Raw genomic sequence first — 7,744 nt, forward strand, 5'->3', positions numbered from 1 at the left:
CACAATCTAATTCCCTATGGAGACTCCTGGCAACCTGGATTGAGACCTGGTTGGCCAGTAGTATAGCGAGACCTGGGGACTCCTGAGCCCAGGGACAGGGACATAGCCACAGAGGACTAGAGCGGAGAATGGAGTATCCAGCTGATATGAAGTGAGGGGAGATGCACAAAAACATCCATACTTGCAGATAGCACCCATTTGACCTGCCTTCAATGGCTCAATGGCTGGATGATCAGAATTTGACTAGAGGAAGAAAGAAAAGGAAAAAAAGAGTAATCTGATACAATTTGATGAACTTGACCTATACTTATGGATGTAGTAGCTCAAAAGAGGAAACAAATCTTTACAGAGAGGATCATTCCCACCCCCTCGGTACACAGGGTTGACAGGGATGGGCAACTTACACACTGGCTACTCAAAATGGAGGGGCTACAAAGGCATGAAGTGACTGGCTTCAAGAGGGAGCCTAGTTTCAGATGGTGCAGAGGGGAAGGTAGAATCTCCACTGAATGGTTTCCAACTTGTCTGGATGGGGCTGGTGAAAGGAGATGGGGATAAGACTCTTGTGGTTCAATAGTGAATAATTGCTATTAGGACTGACTGTGAGTGTTGCGAATGTAAAGGTATATGTTTTGTAACAAAAGAAGGGGAGTGGTTGATCTCGCAGTCCAGGAGCAGAGGACCCTGGGACCATCAGGGAGAAAAGCAGAGTGCGGGACCCTATCAAGAGAAGCAGTGACACCAGAGATGGAGGCAGAGACAATGGCATGGAGAGATGGAGTGGCTGGGGACTCTGGGTTCAGGGAGGGAGAGGGGCTGTGTGCTGGTGGCCAGGGGCCAGGCTTGCATGGTATACTCTTTGGTTGTTTGAGTACTTTGTTGTATATCCAAAAAAACAAACAAAAAACAGAGGGACTGGAAGCAAATGTTGTTGAATGATGATTCATGGAGGGGACTCTAATCATTGCAATGAAATGAAACATGATAGGATGAATGTAAAACTGATGTTCTCCCATATAAACTGTCACTCAAAACACAATAAAAACTTCAAACAACAACAAAAAGAAATTCCCAATGGAATAGAGTTCTCAGAAAAGCAGTCACACAAAATACAGGGACTTGATGTATGGTAATAATGGCATTGAAGATTAGTGTAAAAGAAAGGACTATTCAATTTTTTCAATTTATGAAAGGAGGTTATCCATAAAGGGGAACAATTTCAGAATGGCAACAATTAGTGTAGAGCAAATATTTAAATGTGAAAAAATTATATCCGATAAACTATAAAACAGCCTTAAAGTATCTGTTGTTAAGTGTCGTTGAGTCGGCCCTGACTGTGAGTGACTCAGAGACTTGGCTTTGATGAAGTAGGCTGTCACATGGAGAGGACTGTGGCAAGCAACAGAAGGAGTAGGCCTCCAGCCAACAGACAGAATCCTGCCAACAACCAAGGAAGCTTGGAAGTGGACCCTTCCCTGAGCTGAGGCTGAGAGGAGCTCCCGGCTCCAAGTAGCATGTTGATGATAGCGATAATCCTGAAGTAGAGGAGCCAGCTAAGCCAGGCCAAGACTCCTGGCCCATAGAAATTCTAGATAATAAGTATGTGTTGTCTTAAGCTGCTAAGTTTGTGATATGAAATATGAATCTAGGAAAATTGGAAGTTTGGAACCCATAATGATCTATAGCCTAAACATTAATAAGTTGAATTGGACTGGTATTGAGCATTTTAATCAGACAAACATATGGTCTACTATGCTGGGAGTGACAAACAGAAGAGAAATGATGTTATATTCATCATTAAAAAGAACACTTTACAATGTTCTCAGTGATATGATAATATCCATACCAAACCAAAAACAAACAAACAAAAAACCTCACGGTCTTGGCTTCGATTCTGACTTTTAATGGCCCAGCATAGGATTTTGAGTCCTGATCTGGCACTGTAGGATAAACACTGGACTGCAATGTTGTTTTGAGCCACAAGGTCGGCTGTTCAAATTCTCCAGCCACTCCTGGGAAACTGTATACAGGGTCGCTGTGAGTAGGAACCGACTTGATGGCACTGAACAACACACAGGGTTTAGGGTTTCCAAGACTATAAACCTTCACAGGAGCCTAGTGTCTTCTTTCTCCTGCCTGGCAGCTGGGGAGCCTGAACCAACAACTCTGTGGTTAGCAGCCCAACATGTAACCCACAGTGCCACCAGGACTGCTGAAACACATACAAGGAAACTAGTTAATGGGGCTACTATGCAAATTTACACATGGTACTAATACCAAAGACATAAAAATTGAAGATTTTTTTTTTACTAGCTTCTGGAGCTTGATATGGATCAAGCATAAAACCAAGATGCAATGTTAATTGTTAGTAATTAGAATGCAAAAGTTGGAAACAAAGAAGAAGCAGTAGCTGGAAAATACAGACTTAGTGACAGAAGTGATGCCTGAGATTCCATATAGAATTTGGAAAGATAAGCAATTTATTATTCATTGACAATATCTTCTTCCAACAAATTATATGGTGACTATACCAAATCCCACGCAAGACATTTTTTGCTAAAGCTAATTCAAAAACAGCTGTAACTATACATTGACAGAGAACATCCAGAGGTTTAAGCTGGACTCAAAAGAGGATGTTGAATAAGGGACATCATAACTGACTTCAGATGGATCTTGACTGAAAGCAGAGAATGGCAGAAAAATGTTTACATGTGTTTTACTGATTATGCAAAGGCTTTGGTTGTGTGGATCATGAAAAAATTATTGATAGAATTAAGGAGAATGAGTATTCCAGAACACTTAATTGTGGTCATGAGGAACCTGCACATAGACCAAGAGGCAGTTGTTTGAACAGAACAAGGAAACACCAAATGGTTTAAAATTAGGAAAATTGTGCACCAGAGTTGTATCTTTCACCATACTTACTCAATCTGTCTGCTAAGCAAATCATCTGAGAAGCAGGCTTGTACAAGAAAAAGATGGCATTGGAAAAGGCTCATTAACAACTTGTGATATGCAAATGAAGAAGTCTTAAAATACCTACTGATAGAGATCAAAGAACACAGCTTTCAGTATGGGTTGTACCTCAACTTAAAGAAAACAAAAATCCTCATCACTGGACCAATAAAGAACGTCTATATAAATGGAGAAAAGATTGAAGTTGTCAAAAACTTCATTTTGCTAGGATAAACCATTAACACTTATGGAAGCAGCAGGCAAGAAATCAAACAATGTATGGCATTAGACAAATCTGCTGCACAAAACCACTTTAAAGTGTTGAAGAGCAAAAAGATCAGTTTGAGGATTAAGGTGCGCTTGACACAAGTCATGGTATTTTCAATAACTTCATGTGCATGCAAAAGCTGGGCAGTGAATAAGGAAGACCATAGAAAAAATGATGCATTTTAGTTATGGTGTTCGAGGAGAATATTAAAAGTGCCATGGACTGCCAAAGGAACAAAACAATCTGCATTGGAAGAAGTGTAGCCAGAGTGCTCCCTGGCCAGATGGGCATACTTTGGACATACTGTCAGGAGGAACCAGTCCCTTGAGAAGGATATCTACGTTTTGTAAAATGGAGGGTCAGAAACAAAGAGGAAGACCCCCAAAGAGATGGATTGGCACAGTGGCAGCAGCAGTGAGTTCAAATGTAGCAACAATTATGAACTTGGCAGAGGATAGGGTATTTTGTTCTGTTGTGCAGAGGATCGTTATGTGCCGGTACCAACTTAATTTGTTGTTGTTGTTGTTAAGTGCCATCGAGTCAGTTCTGATCCATAGCAACCCTAGATAGTGTTTCCGAGGAACAGCTGGTGAGCTTGAACCGCCAACCCTGCAGTTCAAACAGCTTTGCAGTCTGGTGCATTAACCCACAGCACCACACCAACTTAAAACACCTAACAAAACAATACAAGAGTCCCAGTGTGGTGCTGCAGGATAAGCATTGGACTTCAAGGTCTGCAGTTCAAACTCACCAGTCACTTCTCAGAAACCCTATACAGGGTCACTGTGAATTGGAACTGACTTGACGGTACTTCACCACCACTAATGTATAAGTATCATATCAGTTCCATATGATAAGCACTAGACTGGGAACCACAAAATCTGAAGTTCGAGCCCGCCACTTGCTCCACAGGAGAAAGATGAAGTTTTCTGCTCCTATGAAGATTTAAAGCCCAGGAAACCCTATACAGGGTCACTGTGAGTCAGAACCAACTCATTTGCATTTAACAACAACATACAAGTGGCATACACAGAATCAAATCGACTACATGTGTGGAAAGAGACAATGGAACAGATCATCAGTTACTCATAGGCAAGTTCAATTTGATGGTGAAGAAAATTAAAACAATTCTACAACAGCCAAAGTATGACCTTGACTATATCCACCTGAATTTAGAGACCATCTCAAGACTAGAAAAAACTCACTGTTTATTAATGACCAGATGAGTTGTGGGATGACATCAAGGACAACATACGTGGAAAAAGCAAAAGGTCATTAAAAAGAATTAAAGAAAAGGCCAAAATGGGTGTCAGGAGAGACTCTGAAACTTGCACATGAATGTAGAAAAGGTTAAGAAGTTAAAAAAAAAAAAAAAAGAAGAAGAAGAAGAGAAAATTTCAATGGGTATGGTAAGAAGACAAAAGTATTATAATGAATTGTGCAAAGACCTGAAGTTAGAAAACAAAAGGAATGAACAGGATTTCTCTGGCTAAAAGAACTAGAAAAAAAAAAAAAAAAAAATCCTCGAGTTGCAAGACTGAAGGATTCTATTGGGAAAATATTAAATGTTGCAGGAATTAGCAAAATAAAACAGATAGAATGCAAAGTCACTTAATTAAAAAGAATTGATTGGTATGCAATGAACTCAGGAGGTAACATATGATCAAGAATGGCTTTATTGAAGAAATAAACCCAAGTTGCTCTAAAGGCATTAGTGAAAAACAAGGCTCCAGGAAATGACAGAATACCGATGTTTCAACAAATGAATACAATGTCAGAAGCACTCACTGGTCTATTCCAAGAAATCTGGCCAACAGCTACTTAGACAACTGATGGGAAGAGATCCATATTTGTGCCCATTCCAAGCAAAGGCGATCCAATAGAATGAGGAAATTATCGAACCTCATTATTTATGTAACACACGAGGAAAATTGTGGTGAACATTATTCAAAAACAGCTGCAGCAGATTTAGATGAGGACGTGGAATAAGAGATATCATTGCTGATGTCGGACGGATCTTGGTTATAAATGGAATATACCAGAAAGAAGTTTACTTGTGCTTTATTAACTATGCAGTCTTTCTACTGCATGGATCATGGCAATCTATGCATCACAATGCGAAAAATGGGTATTTCAGGGTTCTTAATTGTGCTCAATCAAAAACAAAACATAGAACAAGAGTCAATCATTCATTTAAAACTAGGGGATACTGTATGGCTTAAAATCAGGAAAGATGTGTGCCAGGGATGCATCCTTTCCCACATTTATTCCATCTATATGCTGAAGAAATAAAGAAGCTGGCCTTAAGAAGAAGAACAGTGCATCAGGATTGGAGGACAGCTTATCAATAAACTGTGATATGCTGATAACACAATTTACTTGCTGAAAGCAGAGGACTTGAAGCCCATAGCAGTCTAGTGAAGAACAAAGACTACAGCCCAAATCCTCACAACTGGACCAATAAGTAACATCATAATAAACAGAGAAAATATTGAAGTTGTTAAGGATTTCATTGTGCTTGGATTCACAATCAATGCCCATTGATTGCAGTCAAGGAATCAAAGGACGTATTAAACTCAGCAAATCTGCTGCAAAAGACCTTATTACAGTGTTCAAAAGCAAAGATGTCACTGTAAAGACTAAGATATAACTGACCCAGCTGTAAATTTTTCAACTGGCTTATATGCATGTGGAAGTTACAACAATGAATAAGGTTGACAGAAGAAGAATCAATGCATTTGAATTATGGTTTGGCAAAGATATTGAACATACCATGGACTTTCAGAAGAATGAACAAATCTGTCTCAGAAGAATGCTGTGCAGGCAGAATGTTCCTTAGAAGTGAGGGTGCTGAAACCTGGTCTCGTGTACTTTGGACATGTCATCAGGAGGTACAGTCCCTGGAGAAGGACATCATGCTTGGTAAAGCAGAGAGTCAGCTAGAAAGAAGAAGACCCTCAACAAGATGGACTGAAGACCCTCAACAAGTGGCTGTAACAATGGGCCCAATCATAGCAATTACTCTAAGGATGATGAAGGCCCAAGTCAGAGCCAACTCAATGCTACCTAACAAGAAATTTGAGTCAATATTTTTATGCATTCAAAAATAAATACCCAATTAAATTTAAAATGCTCAGGAAAAATTACAGGAGAACATTTTAAGGACCATAATCATGGAGAAATTCTTTAATAAGGTGGAAAAATATAAATAATAAAGGAAATCATTGATATATTTTATTACATTCAAATCAAGAACACCTGTGTGTCAAAAATTACTACAAACGTCATAAACATAAAGGGCAAACAGTTAATCACAGCAAATGTAAGCCAAAAAGGATTGGTATTCATAGTGCATATAAACACCAGTAGAAAATAGAAACTCAACAGAAAATCGTGAAAACGACATGACCAGAGATCTCATTTCACAAAATAAGAATCACAAATGGCAAAAATAAAGGGCACAATGTTGTATGTGTGTACTTGTGTGCTCAGGCACAGGTGTGTACATTCTACAGCAAAGATGAGAGAGATGCAGTGAAAACCAAATGTCACATCCTTTGCCCCACAAGGGAGAAAGACATTTAAAAATCTGAAAATGTCAAGTACTATAGGAACTCTGGAACAACAGAAACGCTACTATATTGACTTGAGTGTTCATTTTATAATTTGGAAGATAATTTCACACTGTCTAGAACAGCTGAGGATGTACATATCACAATAACCTAACATCGTCAGCCCTAGGTATGTATGGTAGGAAAGTGTAGGTGGAGAGGTTCTGGGTCCAAGTGAACAAACAAACAAACAAGAAAAACACAACAAAAATCCCTGTATAGGTGCACTATGAAACATATTGAAGAACATTGTCTGTATTAGCAAAAATTTTTAAATATCCACAAATGAGATACAAATAAATTACATATGTTTATATCATGGCAAATCATTACAATGAAACACTATCATGGTGAAAATATGTGAGCTTCCCCCAATAAACATCAACATGCATTAAAGACATGAAGTTTGGGGCAGAGCCAAGTCCCAAATGAATACATTTATACATAAAGTTTGAAACCCTGCAAAATTATTCAGTATGTTATGAATAGTCAAGTGATAAAACTATAAGGCAAGCAAAGGAATAGCAAACACAAAATCCAGAATAGAAGCCACCACTTTGAGAGCTGGGGGAGTAAGGGGATATTTTCAGGGTATTATCTGTGTGTTTCTTAGATGGAAGTTGGGTCTCCTGATCACCATTTTATAATATCTTTCCAACATACACTTGTATGTCTTGTATCATACAGTTGCACTTTTGTGGATATAAATTCTGACTGAGTGCGCAGCACCTCAATGATAACAGGAGGCATTCAACTTCCCAGCTAGAGTCAGGACCCCTTTTCACTGTTAGCTAGAATACCCACAGTTAGATGGGAGGGGCCAGCAAAGATCAGCACATTACATCAATTCTGTCTGTCCATGATTCAACCCCGACTGACTCACAGGTCAATGGCATGTAGTCCCATTGTG

Source organism: Chrysochloris asiatica, unplaced genomic scaffold (genome assembly GCF_000296735.1).
Source record: "Chrysochloris asiatica unplaced genomic scaffold, ChrAsi1.0 scaffold00021, whole genome shotgun sequence".
In the NCBI taxonomy this organism is placed as follows: Eukaryota; Metazoa; Chordata; class Mammalia; order Afrosoricida; family Chrysochloridae; genus Chrysochloris; species Chrysochloris asiatica.